At 40.3% G+C, this 16,960-nt stretch overlaps 3 long non-coding RNA genes across 3 annotated transcripts in view; 2 read left to right on the top strand and 1 right to left on the bottom strand.

Moving 5' to 3' along the window:
• LOC144391127 (uncharacterized) overlaps window positions 1–7,010 on the bottom strand; it is a 42,569-nt gene extending 35,559 nt beyond the window's left edge. Inside the window, exon 1 of the long non-coding RNA XR_013455012.1 lies at window positions 6,789–7,010. This is a non-coding gene — a long non-coding RNA (uncharacterized LOC144391127). The remainder of the gene's footprint in view (window positions 1–6,788) is intronic.
• LOC120812721 (uncharacterized) lies at window positions 5,602–13,099 on the top strand. The gene is made up of 3 exons (XR_005710716.2): window positions 5,602–6,481; window positions 11,330–11,411; window positions 11,735–13,099. It is a non-coding gene; the product is annotated as an uncharacterized LOC120812721 (long non-coding RNA).
• A 2,168-nt stretch (window positions 13,100–15,267) lies between these two features.
• On the top strand, window positions 15,268–16,678 carry LOC144391126 (uncharacterized). Its single transcript, XR_013455011.1, has 2 exons — window positions 15,268–15,788; window positions 16,389–16,678. It is a non-coding gene; the product is annotated as an uncharacterized LOC144391126 (long non-coding RNA).
• The last annotated feature ends 282 nt before the right edge of the window (window positions 16,679–16,960 follow it).

The following is a 16,960-nucleotide window of genomic DNA, read 5'->3' as shown; positions in this document are numbered from 1 at the left end:
ACATTTTCATCAAAGTTGTTACTTGATTTGTATAATCTTTCAACATAATTAATGTAACTTCAATATGTTGCCGAGCTTCATAATAAGACCTATTTATGAAAGACAATAACTTTTCCTTTTCTTTTGTATATTCAGGGCTTTGAGTTATTGCAGAGCAGGGATATCAGTCTCCATTAACTCTTTTAATAGCATAATTACACCTCACTTGTCAACATATCTTTAATAGTCTAATAATAATAATCTTTAATTATGTGAATATATGTAACAAAATATCCAAGTGCAATAAGTTCAACACCATGTGGCTCAATTTAGTTCATTAAGATTTTAATGTGGACGCTCGTACTGTTACGCCCATAAGAATTTTAGTATTTAGAATTTAAGTATTTTAAAATTCACACAACCGCCAGTGCAATACGAACACACACACACACACACACATGCAGCTTCAGCTTTTCCTCTGGGTATTGCTGATGTGACAGAGAAAAACTTGATCTGATGTAGCAGGATGAAGATTACAGATGCAAACTTTTGCACATGCACGCACACACTGCCGGCCTCCGGCAGATGGATGAAGTAGGGAGGATGTGACCAGAGGAACGATGCATGACAGAGACAGCTGTGCTAAGCTCACTCCATTCAAGATACACCAGCTCAGTCACCACACACTGGCAGCAGGGCAAAGTGTCCAAGCGAGACACAAGCCAAACACACCAGATGCCTGTTATGCAGACACTAAAAGGGGGAAAAAACAACATGCATATTTCAGAGGAACAAAAGGGAATGCGTTACACATGATGATGAAGACAAAAAAAAATACATTGTATTTTCTCTTCAAAATGACTTCACAGAGACTAGCCACGTTGTTCAAGGCCTTAAAAACAAGCAGTAAAAATAAATAAATTCTAAAACTCACCAAGGTAACCAGTGAAAGGCAGCAAGGTTTGGTGTGATGTGGTCACCGCTCTTTGTAGGAGATAAACACCTGGTATTAGTGGTAGTGTTACTTTTACATTTGGAGTCATTTAGTTTCAGGAACCTTTTGAAGAGGAGATCCAATCAATACAGAAAAAGACGTGTTGATGATTACATGATGATAATACAACAATGAAGAAATGCCCCTGGATTCAAGGTCATTTAAAGTCATGATCCAGTTTTCTTTAACTGGTTAAGTTAAGGCGCAATATATACATTTTTCCGTTTTATGATTTTGGAAAACACGTGCCTGGAATCATGTAGTCGACATTAGGTTTTATGGAAAACTTACATATCCCCGTACTTGTACTGTATGAATTTGCCACATGACATTATTTCATGATGAATGCAGAACACACGCTGCCATCAGCGGGAGTGGAACAAGGAGTCCGGTTTGATGCAAGTCAGAAACTACAAACATCTAATATTTGACTTCTTTCAACATGCAATACAACACAAATCTCTGATCACATTGTGAGATTTATATACAAATTGTACTGATTCACAGCTATAATAAATACTTCTTGGGAAGGAAAATGTTTTCATCTTAATATTTTATATCAATACAGAAGATGCACAGAAGAGCTCTCCATTTTTATTGACCTAAGGAGAGTTTATTACCAAAGCTTGAGTCTGTATAGTGTAAACAAAATTTTACATTTCATCACTATTTATGTTGTTATCTTTGAGTTAATTTACAGTTGTGTTTAAGTAATAGCAGAGATGATGAGAAAGAATAAAAAGCTATTTCTCTCATTTTGTCACTTCAGAGTATAAGCCATGCGGAACCCTTTAGTTAACACAGGACATGGTTTTCATTGTGTTTCAACCGTTTTCCAAAAAGAATAAAGTGCACATCCACTTTTCAAATGATTGCTGCGCCTTCACCTTCCAGCAGATTCAGACATTTTTTTAGAAACAATCCTCAACACCAGCATTTTGGCATCAAAGCCAACGGCAATGGGTGATTTATTTTAAGGGGAAAAAAAGGTCTAACAGGGACGTATTTGATGGCTCTGGATAAGTATGTCTGCTTATCACGGCATTGGCTTTCTATTGTAGTTAATCCTGTCAACTTCAGGGAGAGAGAGACAAAGACAAGGACTGCAATGTAATTGTAGGCGATACACCAATTATTCATAACATTAAATAGATTGATATTAAGCATCATACAATATTGTGTGCGGTCCGAGAAAACACACACCAAACATCTTTTCACATTTGTGCGCATTTTTTAATGAAAATGAATGAGATTCATTTGGAGGACTCTTTGTAGCTGTTTAGATGCAATACTTTGAGGTACTGGGCTGTTTGATGGCTAAATGATTAATGCATCCTTCAACTCTGCAACCAAACAAACAGCTGTTAACATCATCTCCCTGCTCTGTTGGCACGTTGCATGACCTTTAGTGGTGGAGCGACTGTTATGTAAACTTCTTCTCAAGGTCAACAAGAAAGGAGGATGGCAAATTATTAATCTGATGATAAATTACTACTTTAATACTTTTGCTTAAACCTTAGCTAAGAATAAGGACAAAACCACAATAACGGCCCACGGAGCATAAGGGCCAGCTTGGGTTTTACAATATCTTTGTTCTGAACAGAGATAGAATTTCTATGATCATGTTGCCACTGCGTTAAAACCCTGAACCGATTCAGTACATTGTGAAATTATTGATGATTATTATAAATCAAATCAAGATGTGAGGTTTATTTTTCTATCGCTGCTGATGAAATAAAAATAGAACTGTCATTGAGTGTAGGGAAAGAACAGGGGTCATTAATACACTACATACAAATACTTTTTGGTGTAAGGTTGGTACAATTTCCTTTCTCTATACCGATTGTGTTTATTTCATTTTTTGAATTTAGAGACACGTATTAAACTCTCATGTGCACAGAAAGGGCCATAAAAATATTCTTCAGAAACTATGGTGCTCATAAAGTATATTATCACAGACCCCTTAATAACCACCAACAAAACCTGATCCCTATTTCATTTCAACATGTCAATCTTCTTAAGCAATGTGCACACATTATTAGCTGGATTGAGAAAGAAAAATCTATTTCCCTGAATGCTACATGACTTTGAGAATCTATTGAATCTATTGCCACTTTTCAATACGGTGTCTTACTTCCCCGTGTGCGAGACCGTCGGAGAAGTTGGGGAGGAGTGACACGTGTGGAGTTTCATGCTGCTTTAAATGGTGGAGGTTATAAGCAAGAGGAAAGAGTCTTCTGGGCAGTGTGGAGGAAGAAAAGGAAAGATATAGTGACTGCGTGGGAGACAGGACGGGACTGGATAGGGGGGAGGACAAGGAGGATATTTATTGGACGCCTGTCTAAAAGTCTAAAAATAGCTTTGATGATATGCATCTAAGAATATGTGAGAGAGTGAAAATAAGATGGTTTGGGTTTAAAATATGCCAGCCGTCATTTCTTCCCCAGACAACAGAAGTGTCTCTATGCTCATTTCAAAGTGAGTTATTGAGCGCCTTTACCTTCTCCCGTGCACTTATGAGCATGTGCCTCCTCATTTCATGTGTTTTGCCTGCAGTAGCATCTCTCTCTACAAACCAGCAGCAAGGCAAACATTTAAAAAAAGAGCAGAGGGACAAGCGGATCAGCTATCTTTGCTGACAGGCCGTGTGTGAGAGTAACATGATAAGGGTTTTCCTCCGCTGGCACCCCAAATATAGGTTACACATATTATGTACTGAGAAGACGGTAGGAGAGGAAAAAATGAGAAAGAAATAAGGGGCAGCAGGGCCAGAGAAAGAAGGAATTGAATATAGTTATATGGGGTTTGGAGGAGGAAGGCCGAAACACAGCAATGCGCATAAATTACAGCTCCCACTTATTCTTTTCTACAGAAGAAATCTCATTCCAGGGTGGTGTACATAATTTAAATAGCTATAAAAATGTTAATACCGATTTTAAGAAGGTAGTTTTAGATAATACCAAACTATTGCTTTTTGGGTCAGAAATAGATTACTGTACATTTCTAAATATCATTTATCAATTTGCAATGTATTTATTTATTATTTAAATTTTTACAGTCATACACGGGGTAAATTACGCAATATCAGTTTTTATCTTCCCCAATTACTTTGTCTAATTCCTGAAAGTTAAGGGAATAAATAAGAACATGATAAATAAGATGCCTCCTTCATTGACAAAAGCGTCAGCGAGAACAACCTTTAAAAAGTGGCAGTGCGAGTGTGTTTGCCCGGGACGCGGCCTGCGGCGGAGTCGAGGTGCGAGTCGTACGCTGTATGTTGGTGCTGTCGTGTGTCGAAGCAGACGGGACACACATGTCCTAACCTCCGCCAACACTCATTAACACTGCTTGGCCCTTTGGATGCCTGGGTTTAGCATTCTATAATGAGTTTCCCTCCGGAGCAGCAGGCTTGAATGTCACTCCGTTTGTGTTGGGTGGTGGTGGTGGCGGTGATGTGTGTAGGTGGAGCAGTGGGCAACGTGTGCGTGTCTGTTTTCCGATGAGTGACGAAGTCAACAGACACCAGGCCCTTGTTGGCAGGCGGAGGAGTGGATGGCAGAGGAGGAGGATTGATGGTGTTTGGGCACGCTCTACTTTCAGAGTGCAGGATCCCCCCCTCAGCTCCCTGTAACTCTCTCTACCCTCTTTTCTCCCTCTCTCACCTTTATCTTTGCCCCCGTGGTCCTTTCACGTCACCCCCCCCCCCCCCATCCATCTCAGCACACATTTTACACAACATCAAAAAAACACATGCGGCCTCTAGTTGTCGCTGCCTCCTTCATTCCTTTCCTCTCTCCTGATCTTGAATGTCTTACACCGTCTCTCTCTCTCTCTCTCTCTGTCTCTCCCCCACATCACCTTTGATCACGTCAGCCATTCGGTCGCTCAGCACATTCAGCATCTCTGTACCTTTCCCATGATGGCCATTCTTAATTATTTTGTTTTTGCCGCAGGGCTCTGGTCACAACGCCAAATGGCCTCCATCGGTGTATTGACACTTTTAGAGCAAAGTACTGTACATCTGCTTTGGCCAATTGCGAACTTCTAAAAAATGCTGACAGGAAAACCAAAGGCCTGAGAGTCCAATAAGAAAACAAATAACTTTTTTAAAGTGTTGCACCAACCAATTTTACATAACCCTGCTTTGCTTGCACTATAAACTGCTCCACAGTGCTTTGGCATCGCCTCCAAATGACGGAAGACATTACTATATGACGCAAATGACTTAACTACCTAAAATCTCTAAGGATGTACTATCTTTCAGGTCGCTATATGGTCTACAGTCAGAAATACCTGGGTGTTTGCTATAGGCTGATATTAATGTTTAATAAATAAGCTCTGTGCCTAAGTGGAAGGGACTAGTCATTAATTTATGTGGGAATCAACATCAGGCCTCGTAAAAGGCTTTGCTTTGCTTTGTTACTGAATTGTTATCTATAAATAAAACAATAAATCCTACTCCTAAAACTTAAAAAAATTATCTTTAACTAACGGTAAACCTTAATGCAGCACAAAATGGTTAAATGTAACCAATGAATCAAACATCACAGTATATAATGATGTTTTCAGTTCAATGCAGACCTAGAGCAGGACTGCATTGAACTGAATACATCAATCCCATCGTCACAGATACCTCCTCTATTAAAGTCCTTATCACGGCAATACTGGTATCAATACATCGCTTTTTGAAAAACGTACTCAGAAAAACCCCTTCAACAAGACCATCGAGTCACAGAAACTGCGTTAAGTGGCGGGTCGACCATGCATGGCATGTTATTGCCGCTGGCCAGCAAAAGCATGTTTCTGGCCATTTGGCAAAGTTGTTATTTAGTTCGCCTGCTACAATATCTTGCCAACTTTAACCGCGAGTAATCAGCCTCCAGCACTGCTGTGTATATTCCAAGTGGACATGCAAATCATTAAAACCCTGCACTTTGCGCTCTAGATTTGTTCCTGCGCTTTCGCAGACTCGGTCTTTCCACCACCAGTTGCTCTTATCACCCTCGCTATTTCTAGCACACACTTCCTCATCCAGTATAGACAAGTTCCCCGGGCACTTCCGGTTTACTTTCTGTTTCTGCCAAGAACTTCCGGCGCAGGCTGAGTAGTGGTGTAAAAATGGCTTTGGAATGGCAACATTCGACCGAAAATCTTGTTAGAAATGGTGTTTTGACCATTCCGCATCCAAGTAAGGTAACATCATGGCCGGACAACATGTCGATATGGCCCAGCATCACAACATCCAAGATCTTTTCTTATTTTATTGATTCCATGGCGGTGGATGGGAATGCAATTAATAACCTAAGAAAGCTCAGGGGCGTTTCAGTACCTCCATTCCGACAAAGTGGGCTGTGTACTTTTACACGATATGGGCATATAAAGGCCGATGTTCAGCCAAGCCAGTCCGTTAACAATTCAGCGCATAACGCCTGGGTTTTGGTTACCAAGACGGGAGATGTGGAGACTGCAGGCTGTACCTGTAGCCATGCAGCCGCCGCGCTTTGGAAGGTACGTTAAGATAAGATGTTTGTATGTATCCGTGTGTTAATATATAACAGAACACGAAGAGTAATAAAAAGAAAAAGTAATCCCCTCTAGCCTGCCTGCACTAAAAGCATTTAACCCTTCAAAGTCGACTGACGAGCGTCAAAGTGCTCACCCCTGACATATCTATTAATAGCTTCGGAATGGATAAAGGTATTAACTTACTTTTTTTTCTATGAAAAAGCTGATATTCGTCTGCATAATACTGTGTTGACTTCCGCGAATGATAAGCTTTCTGTATTTGAATGCAAATCTATAGGATTTTACTCACTTGTAGATGGTTGATGGTCGAAACATTCTCTTTCCGACCAAACATTCTGCAATCACCACGAGTTGTTGCAACCGTGAACAGCACAATATGTCCCGGAGCCGTGTCGGCGTGTAACACCATCCATAGTTTACTTTTTCTGCACGCTAACCAAAGACCGTAAAAGACGCTAACTCGCTAACCGGAAGTGCTTTGCAGTCACAACCGGAAGTCGTTGGCAGAGTGAAAGGCCAATGGCGGCCCGCTTATTTCACTCAGGAAACTTGTCTATACATGATCTGATAGAGCATCTGTGTGTTGGTGGGGGGGGGGGGGGGGGGGCGGGGTGGGAGGGGGGTGAAGGAGTGACTGAGGGTGAAAGGCAGGTCAAGGTTGAGTGAGGGCAATCTGTTTTAATTAATCGTTATTCATCACAGGAAATTTACTGGCTCGTAATGGAGGCATACTACATGGATAATGTGATATTAGATAATAATTGTATCAAGCGCTGGCAACAGACGATACACGCAGAGAGTGTCTAGTTTGCCCCGTGGATTAAACATATATATATACGCAGCCTTTGTTCTAGAACTTGGCTGCATTTCTCCTCATTGTCTGATCTGATCCAATGCAAATTCTGCAGGGTATTCAAAGCAACAACCCATGAGAAAAGTAAAATGAGAGTGGTGCACGGGAAAAAAAGATCACCCTTTGTGCTTCTTGTCTCTAAATGTTGTATAGTAAGACATGAAGAGTCCCTCTTCCAGCCTCATGCATTATTTCACCTTCATTAGGGTGTGTGTGAGAGAGGTATAAGGTATCGGAGGGAACGGGGATGATTAGTGCACGGAAATAAAGAGCAGGACAGGAGAAAATTAAGCTTGACATACTGTGCATGTCCTTGTCGTGGCCGCATCATCTTGGAAAACTAAAGGGAAGTGACTCAAAGGAGTGCTGCATCCAAAAAGCAACCAACAGTGTTCAAAATGTCCCACTAGACCGATCCGTGGTCCGACAAACATCCGTCACTGCCCTTTTTGTCACGGTGTCACTTGTCCTTTCTGATGGCTGAGGTAGACTAAGGATACGTGCATGAGACACTGTAAAGGCAAGTTCGACAATGAGTCTTCATTGATTTTGTCCCCTGCCAGTTGGAGGAGGAGACAAACACATTCCCCACAGGGCCCCGTGAGACAGATTGTGTACCGATAATGCCGTTGTCACTGAAAAGCGCATTTTCCCCCGACAGGGCAGCGCTATTTCTCTTACTCCCCACCTGCTTTCTCACAATGACAAATACTCTAAAACTGATTATATTTTATACAATCATACATCGCTCCTTTCTTTGTTTCTCTTCATCTCATACCAAACACACAGAAACACGTATACGGTAAGCATTGTTCAGCTGTGAAAAATGGATGGATCCTGAATTGCACAGAAAGATGATATTGAAGAAAACCTCAGAATCAAATCAAATCGTGAGGTGCTCAATACCAAAAAAGCTCTACGACAAAAGCTCGTAGAGTTTTTGTGGTTTGAGCTCTGCGGGCCTTCAGACCCACATTGTCTCCGTAAAGGACGCCTGCTGTGTTTTCTCATCTGCCAGTCAGCTCCTGTTGATTACAGCTGGCTGCCAGAAAGAGGGGAATTAATCAGTGCTCACAGACACCCGATTTATGCAGAACATGCACAAAAAAACCATCTATTATATTGCTAGATATGCTTAATCTTCACAAAGTTGCCTTCTGTCGCCAAATGGTGTCTTGACTGAAGCTTAAACTGCAGTCAGGCAAGTGCAGAGCGATCCTGGCCCTGAAAACCAAAACAATTGCAGCACGAGTTCTTCTGGGGAATCGTTTATTCAGAGTGAATTTGAATAATTTAACTGATATGCGTCTTACTGAAGTGTACGTTTTGTGTGGACAAATTTTGAGGAATTAAACTATGTTAACTATGTGAACTAAAATCTTACGACTTTATCATCTCAACCGCAAAGCTGGGTTACTGTTCACTGGCCTAAAGAACTGCTCTGTGGGATTTAGATTTTTTTATGATCCAGAGTTGAAAGTGATCACAATTCACGCTTTTGGGACAATAAAATGCGATGACCAAATTTCTGAGCAATCCATGCAATAGTTGATTATTACATCTGGAAAATGTTGAGTGATCAATGTGATGCTAAAGTTCAGGAGGATTCGTCATCTGGGGGCCAAAAATGTTTGTATATCAAGGCGAGGCAAGGCAAATTTATTTGTATAGCGCTTTTGATACACAAGGCAGACTCAAAGTGCTTCACATCATAACATTTCATACAATAAAGTGATATAAAATGCAGGAATTAAAAGACAATTAAAAACAGCAAAAAAATTATGAATTAAAATCTTATTTAAATTGTTTAATTAAAGGCAGATGTTAAAAGTGCAATGTAGGTAAAATTTAGCAGAAGGCGAAGCTGAACATAAAAGTTTTCAGTCTTGTTTTAAACGTGTCAGAGTTGGGGCAAGTCTTAAATCTTCAGGAAGTTCGTTCCAGCAGTTTGTTGCGTAGTAACTAAATGATGCTTTCCCATGATTTGTATTTACTCTGGGAATCACTAACAGATTGGTGTCAGAAGATCTTAGTGATGTTGAAGGCTTATGTAGTGGAAGCATATCAGTGATGAGCAGTAGGATTTTGAAATTAATTCTCTGACATACTGGGAGCCAATGTAAGGATTTAAGAATTGGTGTAATGTGCTCACATTTTTTGGTCTTTGTTAGAACTCTAGCAGCAGCGTTCTGAACAAGCTGGAGCTGCCTGACAGTTTTTTTTGGAAGACCTGCAAGGAGACCATTACAATAGTCTAGTCTACTGGTTATAAAGGCATGTAGAAGTGTTTCTAAGTCTTGAGCTGACATGAGCCCTCTAAGTCGTGCTACATTTTTGAGGTGGTAGTAGGCCGATTTTGTTACTGATTTGATGTGACTCTCCAAGTGTAAATCTGAATCCATAATAACCCCCAGATTTCTGGCTTTATTTGATGTTTTCAGGGACAGAGAGGGAAGGTGTTGGGTTACTTTAAACCTTTCTTTTTTAGCACCAAATACAATGATCTCAGTTTTGTCTTCATTTAGTTGTAGGAAATTTTGACACATCCAGTCTTTGATTTGCTCAATGCACTGGCACAGAAGATCTATGGGGCGATAGTCGTTTGGTGATAGCGCTACATAGATTTGGGTGTCATCAGCGTAGCAATGGTGGTCAATTTTAAGGCAATCCATCAAACTGTCAACTGTTGAGCTTTGACCAAATATTGCAGACCAATGGACAGGCCGAAAAAGCCACATCATCGCCGCTCCTCGAGCCATTAAAGACCTGAGAATTGTACTCCGAGCATTCAATTAATCTAACTATTCAGTAAAACAGATTTAGATAACTATTGTCTGTAAATATAACATTATTTTTATTTCGCAGAATACCACCTCAACTACTCCGTACACTTATTGTTAATGGGTTTAATTTGTTTAATGCATGCTGTCAATGTCATACTGATCCGGCTATACCATTTTTAAATATTTATTTGGATTAATTAACGCTGCAGCACTCCGCTATGATCTTGACCTTCCTGTAATGCCGTAGGGTCAAATCGACCAGTTTCTAAACGCCCACATTTAGCGGCCCTAAACATAAAAAGAGGGTTGCTCGGGAACATTGATCCCTGCAGATGCATACAAAACAGCAGCTTACTGTAGGACAACATGAGCCACATAAATCAAAGGAAGACAGCCGGGGAGGCTCTGGTGCTCATCCTTGATTACAAGATTGAAATAGAAGAGCATGTGTCTGAAGACGAAGACCATCCTGAGATCAATTTATAATGGTGCTGATTATGAACCATCATATGAGGAAACTGATGTACCTGTTCCCCCAATCATCTCTATTTGTCTACATCACCCCATGAAAAGAAAGTTTCAAAATATCAAATAAATGAAGAAAAAAAGATCATGATGGTAGACTGATGCAAAGGATAACTACGTCGCTTTTTCCAATATGCCAAAAAAATAGTTTGAACACGATTGCTGCACCGGAGAAACAAACATTACAGGACGGTTAAAGAGGATTTTTCTTCATGGGTCGTATTGGTCACACACAATATAAGTGTATTTATGAGAGAATGCAAACGCATGGACCTCTGCTTCTCCAAACTACCATATATATATATATATATATATATATATATATATATATACACACACATTATCCTGCCACATTGTCTACCAATTCCAGCTATATGTGGAATATCGTTTTTCTTGTCGAAGACATGTCATGGGAGCATGCCTTTCCCGTTCTGACATGCTTGGAGTTCTGTAATTTCTGTGACTGTAATTTCTGGGTTGAAGAGATGGGATGCAAAGCAATGCCAGATACATTTTCTCCAATGCAATCATGTAGAAAGCCTCCAATCCGCCTGATCTCCAAGCGAAGATAAATTTGCGTTGGTTTCTCCCATTATCTGGCCTTTTATTAACATCGCAGATCGATTTTAATCAATAAGTATGCTGACATTTATAATAACTGACCCACAGCATGCAGTTTGATCATCGAGAGACCGTCAACTGCCAGAAACACTGGTACTTGGCCTGCATCCAGCCACGCAGCCGGGAACAGGTAGAGATATTTTCATTCTCCATTTTAATGAACATTCATCTCCTGTAGCTACTCACCATGTACTCGTGCACTTTCCAAGCTGCCACAAACTGGCAGCAGTAGTTGAGTCTGGAGACTCGATCCACTTCATGAAAGTAGATTTACTTTTCCCAGTTTGCTGCAGTAGTTGAGAAATCGCTCTTTTTTGTCAAACTCAGAAAGTGTTGTGAGCTTATAGTTATTGAAACTGTTTTTATTTTCTGGCAACACCATATCAACTAAAAGCTGATCTGCCTCTAACTCTTGAATTTTGCTGAATTTTTCTCTCAATTATTGATGGGAAGCGATGACCATGGAGCTGATTGGATTAACTGGACTCAACACCACTCGAGCCGGCGGCTTCCATCAGAGTCAGAGGATGGCTAACATTAATAAATGAGCAGCGGGTCGGCAAGCCGCTTCAAAGCTCTATTTAAGAAAAAAATGGTCCTATAAGCTACTTACTTTCATAAGCTGTGTGTGAGGGAGTTTATAGAAGTTTACACAAATAAAGCTGTTGCTTTTGTAGTGTTGTGGAAAATGACCACGTGCAACAAAAGGCTTTGGTAAGAAGAGTTAAGAAATGAAAGATATATATACTGTTAGGGTTTCGGAAAGCTCTCGAGGGAGGCCTCACTCCTTTGTTCTCGTCCCGGCCGGAAACGAAGACACAAAAGAGTCAGCTTGCTTAAATTCAAAAATCAAAAAGTATTTAATAACTAAACAACGTTATAAGGGATACAATTACAAAGTGAAATACAAAGCGAACAGTAAAATATTTCGCAAAATAGAGAATCCTCAGAGCAAGTCTAAAGTGACTTATCAAAGCGGCTGCAGGAGAATTCTAACAGTCTTTTCCCCGCTTTGGTCCTTTGAAAACTCTTGAGGTGTGTCTTCCTTGGTGCATTTGAATGTCATTGACTTCTTCTTCAGAGTGTCTCCTCCTGGACTGTCCCCTTCACGTCGAGGTGTGAAGCTGCAGCTGTAACCTGAAACCTCTCTGTCCTATCTGTCCCTCACATTCCAATGCACTCAATGTAGATACAGTTGGCTTTATGCCTCAATGAGTGAATATAACAAAGCATGCATCGTTTGTCTTCATCTTTTAACTAGTACACCTTCATTACACCACATCATTAATAATCACCATTCATCACATTTCATCATAAGATCTAAGACAGTTCATGTGATCCAATTCTTAAGACATTTGCCTCAGTTGGCTGCCTTGTATTCAGTTGCTCATCGACTGCAGTGCAGAGTGACTGACATCAGTCATCCGACTGGAACAGATGATGAGGAGGAGCAAGGTCAGGGTTCTCCGTCTGTCTCTTGGACCCTGAAGGGCCTTTGGCTCTACTTTGAATGAATTCATTCCACAACACTAGTGCACGCTAACTACATGCAAGCTACACGCAATCTACACGGCAGTACAGTGACCTATACTTTTTACTCATTGTCCCTGGAGGTTAAATTGAGTGCATGTTTTCAAAATTGGATACAGGGAGACTTCGTTTTTCTTGGTGCCATTTCAGGAACTAATACAGCCTCTGGGCATAATGCAACACTGAACAATTGGACCGTACCTTTGCAAAATAACGGTGGTCCCCGTAGTTACACCAAGACAGAGTCAAGTTGTCAGGAGTGACCTAAAAGTAATACTACATTTTATTTGAAATACAAACAGATTTACGATTTAAAAATAAATAAAGTCAAAGCAGTTCATCACGACTCCACATCATCATCATAAAGTGTGCCTTAAAGGGCATTTCTGTCTGCAATGACAGAGTTAAAATGTCATTTATTCAGCAAATGTCTTCTGGATATGACTCACCTCTGGAAATTAAAGGTCAAGCTCTGATTATCAACGCAATTCTTTTGTTAGACAGTGTAAGAAGAACTGAGTTTCATTTGGAAATGAAGATTTGCACAAACATGCTCACACACACAGTCACCCACGGTCCCTCACTTCTCGCCCACAGCCCTTCTGAGTTTGTCTCCATGGTAACAAGAGAGAGAGAGAGAGAGAGAGAGAGAGACTTGTTGAAGAGGTGCCTTGACAATCTGAATTATTTTCAGTTGTATATTATGTTCCTGTGTTCATTGTCATTCAGGCATTATTCTGTTTCCTTCTCAATGCGTTTCAGACTGAACTACTGATGTAACACATTCTTTTTTAGTCTTAATGGACACCATGACATTTTATATTTCTTCAATAATTTCTTTTAACACGTAGTTTTAACACCAAGGACACCGTCTTTACAGTTGCAGCCACTTCCCGTAAAGACGAAAGCTTGGTTCACATTCTACAGTACAAACACTTTGCATCACTTTTCACCGACTACCGACTTTGCCGGGAGTGTATATGCACACTAAAATAATCTATTATGTGCTGGCCTTGGCTAACTGCTACGCTAGTAAGTCTGCAAAATTTTTATTTTGTATTTTATGAATTAGGAACAAACCCAAACACTCTGGTATCTGGTGCATGTCTCTGCAGCCACCTTGCTGGTTCCTTCTTTCCACTTAAATACTCCCGTGCGGAGGAGCCGTATGTTTGATGTGGTGGCGCACAGTCCTGACATATTGACTGAGCGGTTTGCTAACCTCAGCATCCTTTTTCTAATGTACCATGTACCTGGCGATCAGGCATGCTGACTAATGACATTCCATTCCACTTCATAAGCTCTAGATGGCTGCGATATTTCTGTCTCATTAACTCCCACATTATAAGAAATGACAACTACTAGTGTTTAGTTAATTCATTTTGTATTGTTGACCAACATTTTAAGTGGAATTTGTTAAGACAACACAGTATATTGTACTTTTAAAATGTTGAAATATACACAATGAATGATCACCAACACTATCAGAGTGTAGAACTACACGGATGTATTCTAACTTTACATGTGAAGATAATGTGTCTTTGATCTTGGTAAGATAATGCATTTGTTGTTTATTTTTGTTAAAGCACCATTTGTTTTAAATGTATAAACTGTATTAAACGCTTTGAGGACCCAGAGTGGCACAGTTGTGATGGACACAAATATCCTGGAATGTTCCGGCGATAGAAAAGAAATCAAGGATAAAGCTTTTTAAATTATATTTGATCCTTTTATCTTTCCTGACTCAACCAATGCCTCAAAACCACCGCATGCCAGTGAACGTTTTTTGTTTTTTTGCTATTGCTGTTTCGGTAATGCCATAGCCACACTAACATGGTTTTACTGGCAGGTCCCTTATGCAAACAAATAGCCCTGGCTGGCAGGTTCAGTGAAGGGGGACGGCTGTATGCGGTAGCATCAGCCCAGCGGTTGATGGCCACAGCAGATGGAGAAGAGAAACTGTTTCCATTCATGTGGGCTCAGACCCACCGCGCGCCTCAATAAAACACACAGCGCACAGGTTTGGCCCCAGCCATTGCAGCAGTGCTTGTTGAACTACTCAAGGCATTTAGTTATTCAGTATTAACGCGGTCCATGTGGCATTGGATCAGGAGCATTGTTGTCAACGCTTTTCTTTTGAAGGTCAGTTAAATAACAGGCTAGTCTCTGACTGTAACTAGGCAACAGATTTGGTTTTTTAAAAACACTCACTCGGTTTATCAACAGGACGGACAGAATAGATGAACTTATTATTCACATATATAAACAGTTAAATACCAAAAGAGTATTTAACAGGATTAGTGAGAGTTTCATGAACCCAAAAGTATGGATACTCACTGCGAACACTACTTTATCTTGTGTATAAAACCAAAGAAATACGACATAAAATGCTATTTTTGTATTGATATACAGATTTCCTATCACATATTTGAAATGTTGAGCGAACCTTCCGGTCTCCCAGTGAGCACAAGACGTAATTTCAACGTTGAAATATGGTTGAAATCGGGTTGAAATGAGGTCTGAACGTCTAAGACCTCATTTCAACGTCTTTTCAACCGGCTAAAAATGGGATGAAACATCAACGTGCCAGAAAACGTCAATTTGTTGATAAATGTGTCATGTTGTAACGTAAGGTTGAAAGATAGACGATATTAACGTTAAGATTTTTATAATAATTAATGAACTGGTCGGCGAAATTTGGTCTACGCGAAGACGTGATTTCAACGTATTTAATATTTCACTTAAAACGTCATAAATATGAAACTACGGACTGCGTGCTGTTAATAAGATGCGTTTAAGACATAATAATGCGGGCAGGTTCAAACATTACTTGTAAACACGTGACTCCGCTCACATCTGTAACGCGCATGCGCGAGTTCTTAGACGCCTGCAGAGCTCCGAGCGGACGAGGCGAAGTTACGGCAGCGGAGCGACATGAACGGGCTGATAGAACCACGACTACCGGCTCCACTACTCTGTAAGTACGGGAGTGTTTGGATGAAGCACACATGGAACTATAACCGGGTGTTTTACTTGTGCTGCCCACCCGATACGGGAAAGACGGCCCTTTTTGTTAAGCTAGTTAGCGTTAGCGCAGGTAGTTTGCTAGTTAGCATGCTAGCTTGGAGCATGCTAGCGTGCAGCATGATGACCTGGACCAAAAGTAAACATCCCAGAATATTTTTCGTGTGTTTGGTGTTGCTAATGCGTTAGGTTGTTGCTGTACCCATACATGTTATTGCATTTCACACTGAAGATACGTTTTTAAAGCAATGGGGGCTAAATACAGATTGCAAGGGTGAAGGGCTGAATTCAACAAGTTGTGCTCTGTAAACAAGAGGGCCAACACATTATAAGTTACTGCTGCTTAAAGCATGATACTGTGTAATATACCTGGACATGTTACTCCAGAAATACCATAAGTTGCAGATGAATTGTTATCTTGTTTATAATGTAATAAGTAAACCATCTATAAATGAGTGTTCTAACGCACCTGCTGTTATTATTATTATTAGTTTATTACTGTCATCATAAACCCAAATTACCAACTTTGCCTTTGTGCTTTCCCTCCTCACAGGTTTCTGCGGGTGGTGGTTGCATCTGATGGAGGTTACGTCTGATGATGGTTGTCCCTGCACTGGTCCTGCCTTACCCCTGGCTTAATAATCCACAATATTAGAATCATTTATGTTGTAGGAATCGGATGTACTGTACATCTTTTTAGTTGTTCACACCTTCTTCCCTACTGTTTTCCCCTCAGGTTTCTCCAGGTTGAAGGTGTTTTACATTTTGGGGTTTAGGGGATAGGGTGTTGCATGTTTACAGATTGCAAAGCTGAACAAAATAAAATGATTTGAATTGAATAAACACGTTGACCAGAGGAATCTGTTCTGTGCACTCTGACTCCCTTTACACAAAGAATCCTCAAGTGAGGATGAGGGAGATGCAGCTGATTTCAGGTATACTATCCCAACTCAAGTGAGCCACATCTTGTTTCAGAATCTATAATGACGTTCCAATGATTCAGAAAAATGGTCTACAAACACAGAATTGTTGAACAAAGAAATGTTGTTTCTGCACTTTTAATTCCATAATTTATTTTCCTGAAAAATATATTTTATTTCTGTATTGTTTTTAATTAGACAAAGT

Source organism: Gasterosteus aculeatus, chromosome Y, assembly GCF_964276395.1.
Source record: "Gasterosteus aculeatus chromosome Y, fGasAcu3.hap1.1, whole genome shotgun sequence".
Taxonomy (NCBI): domain Eukaryota; kingdom Metazoa; phylum Chordata; class Actinopteri; order Perciformes; family Gasterosteidae; genus Gasterosteus; species Gasterosteus aculeatus.
The sequence above is the reverse complement of the archived record's forward strand: the minus strand, read 5'-3'. Positions and strand labels throughout refer to the sequence as shown.